This window comes from Phoca vitulina, unplaced genomic scaffold (genome assembly GCF_004348235.1).
Source record: "Phoca vitulina isolate PV1807 unplaced genomic scaffold, GSC_HSeal_1.0 scaffold1, whole genome shotgun sequence".
NCBI classification, from domain to species: domain Eukaryota; kingdom Metazoa; phylum Chordata; class Mammalia; order Carnivora; family Phocidae; genus Phoca; species Phoca vitulina.
This window is the reverse complement of record NW_022589704.1, coordinates 106,490,075-106,493,612: the sequence shown is the minus strand read 5'-3', so window position 1 is coordinate 106,493,612 and position 3,538 is coordinate 106,490,075.

Below are 3,538 nucleotides of genomic sequence, written 5' to 3'. Positions count from 1 at the left end.
CAAACTGCACTCTTTAACCTCTAGCACATCCATCAATATTTTCTTCATAGTACTTTTAGTTGCCGTACATTACATATCCATTTCCTTGTTTGTTTGTCGCCTTTCTTCCCTATTAGAGAGTGAGGGCAGGAATTTTGTTCACTGCTATGCCTGGCATATTTAGGAGTTCCATAAAGATTTGTTGAGGGAATGAATTAATTATAATCGTTTCGTCTGCTGTTCATAATATCTTTATAAAACAGATGCTATTAACAACTGCTTACTGACGAGGAAGCTCAAAGAATTCCAAGACTAGATATTTGGTTAGCCAGGATTCAATCCAGGTCTTTGGGACTCCAGTGTCCAAGGTCATTGTGTTAATCCATAATTTATTTCTCCTAGGAAGCTATTCATGATTTCTGATAGTGTGGAAGTACTTTGCCAAGATCTTGGGTTGCACAGAGGATAACCACACAAAAATTGTGTTGGAGACACAAAAATTTAATCATAAGTTGACTTGTCTGTCTCCACTAGTCCAAAGTTCCTTGAGGGTAGAGATGGCATATCATTCAACATTTTATCCCCAATATTTAGTATAATTTTGGCATACAGTAGAGGTTCAATGTACAACTGTTGAATGATTCTATTCATTTGTTCATGCTCATGTATTAAACACGAAGGAATGAATGGAATGACACAAAACTGCCTCCCTAGCAGGAAATATAGTAGATGATGAAGAAAACACTGAAGATTATTGATCATGGCAGTGGCATAAAGACATGGCTGAAAAAATTCATTACATTCAAGACAATGTACAGATAACAATACAGAATCTGAAATTTCAAGAATATGATATTATGTCTCTATAAAATATAATTTTAATGGAGCAAAAATCTGTCCTGGTCATAAAATAAAATTTCTTTTTAAAAATAATGGAGTTGGTTTTCTCCATTTTTATCCTAATTCTCCTATGTTTGAAGATCAGACCAAGTTGTGTCATCGTGAATAGAAGGATGTATGGATGGATAGGTGGATAGGTGGATGGATATTTTGATGAGCAGTTAATAATGAAGTGAAAGGAGACACAGTTTATTATAAGGACAAGTCTTCTGCAAAATTGGCATTGAATTAGAATCTCTAGTTGTCATTTAACTCTGTTTTAGAGCTCAAAATGAGGGAAAGGTAGCAGAGGGGGCTGTTGGATTTTTAAGAGGGCTCTGTAACTAAATGTAAATTTCCCTCAGATATTTGACAGGAAACACAGACATTCCTAAGGATCTGCTATCATGGGGCTTTTTAATAAGGTAATTTCTTTCAGTTGTTACCCCAAGCAAAAAGTGATTTTTATTTTCAAAAGTAGTGAATGGCATGATCTCATCACCACCATTCACAAAAGAGTGCTGATCTGTGGGAGAATACAAAGGATCAGATAAAGAAGGCTCAGAAAAAGGGAGAATGGAGTCTGTCCCTATGTTGAGAGCAAGGTAGACAGAGTTGAATGTGTTTCTTGGGAACATGTTTATTAAATATTGTGGAAATCTATGGCTAAAGACTTCCGAGTAAATTCTTTATATGTCCAAAAGAAAATAAATGAAGAATGTAGCAATATTATTATTCATAAAATCACAAATTAAATACTTATAGGTACTTACTTCTTTAGTTTAATAAACGATGCTGAAATTCATGTTTCCTTTAAATTCTTCAGGCTTAGTCTTTCTGAAAGGAAACATATAAAGAGCACAATTCCATGATTTTTTTTTTTTTTGCTAAGAAATATATATTTGGGAAAAAAATAATTATGGCATTGAGGTCCAAATTTTAGTTCTCTTTCTTCCCATTCTCATGTGACATTTAGTGAAATGAATTTCCTCAACTCTAAAGCTGAGCAGAAATACTCTTTCAAAAATTAATTAACAAATGTCAGTATTTGCAATATCAATCTAATAATCAAACCCACGGGGTAATGAATAAATCTTCTCTGACAAGGAACCAATATTCAAGTTGTCTTCAAAGGCCTCAATTTGTACATGTGCAGAGATAGACAAGCAAATATGCCACTTGTTTTCTTTTGAAAAAGATCTGGGATGTAGCCCGATGATGTTTGTTTACCACTGGGCTTTTAAACCACATTTTCCTCTAAAACACGTAAAAGAGAGAGCTAAATCTGGAGACACTAAAACTGCATATCCTGGAGGGTTCAGGGACTCTTCCCCTACCTTGGCCTATGCCAGGAACAGAGCTTTGGCCTTGGTGCCCCTGACTCACTTCTCCAAGCCTCTCCCCTGTGTCTTTCCCACTGGCAGTGCATTAGCCTGCTTTTCCCATGTGATCCCACTGTCCTTTTGGTTTCAGAGAGTTCTCTATGTGCTTTTTTTTTTTTTTAAAGATTTTATTTATTTGTCAGAGAGAGAGAGAGAGAGCACAAACAGGGAGAGCTGCAGAGGGAGAGGGAGAAGCAGGCTCCCCACTGAGCAAGGAGCCAGATGCTGGACTGGATCCCAGGACCCCGGGATTATGGTCTGAGCTGAAGGCAGACACTCAACCTACTGAGACACCCAGGTGTCCCTCTCTATGGGCTTCTTAATATTCCCCTGGGGTCATCTGTCCGCCAGGCTTTCATCAAAAGACATTAATTAAGTTACTCCCCAAAGATGGTTAGGTAATGATGACAAAGAATACCAGTGCATAATAAAATGAAAAAAAAATACAAAACAAACAAACAAAAAACAAACAAAAAAACCCACTAAACCCAGAATGCCTTTTCATATATTTTGGTGTTAAAGTGTTCTTTTACATAATGATCAGGAGAAATGGTGGCTTTTGTTGTTTTTGTTTTTTAGGGTCTGAAAAATTCCTGCAACAGTAAGCTCTACATTAAAATACTGTGTTAACTGTGAAGGGTTTAAGATTTTCTGTTTCTGAGATGAAATGTTCCTGTTTTAGTGCTGACAGAAGGCTGCAGGAAATAGGGACTTCCTTTACTTTTTATTGCATTTACTGTATAGTACTTTATTTATGGACTCTTGATTTAAGCGTTAATATTCCAATTAGGTGGTGGAAGAGATATTTATATGTTGAGTACTACTGCTCTTTTTCCTATAAATTCATTTCTAGAGTTTAAATTCTCTATTTAAATTTGACAAGGAAAATTTACAAGGAATCTTTTTTTAGACTTCTGTTAAATTTGTATTTGTCTTGTGGCCAGCAATACTATACAGACTATACTCTAGAAAGGAAACATTTATTTGAAAGTGATCGACTCTTTCACTACCCTTTGAAGATAATAGTAGCATCAAATAACTGTTACTGATACCATCATTATTAAAATTTATTACCTACTATGTCAGGTGTCTGTAAACTGCATTTAATGTATTAACTTTAAATTGAATGGGTTAAACAGAATTTAAAACCCTCAGTGTTTGATCTCTCTTGCTAACCAGATAGGATGCTGGAAGTGACCTCTGAAATCAGCATTTACTTTTAGACCCCAATCTATTCTTTTTTTTTTTTTTTGAATTGAGGTATAATTGGCATATAGTATTATATTGGTTTCAGGTGT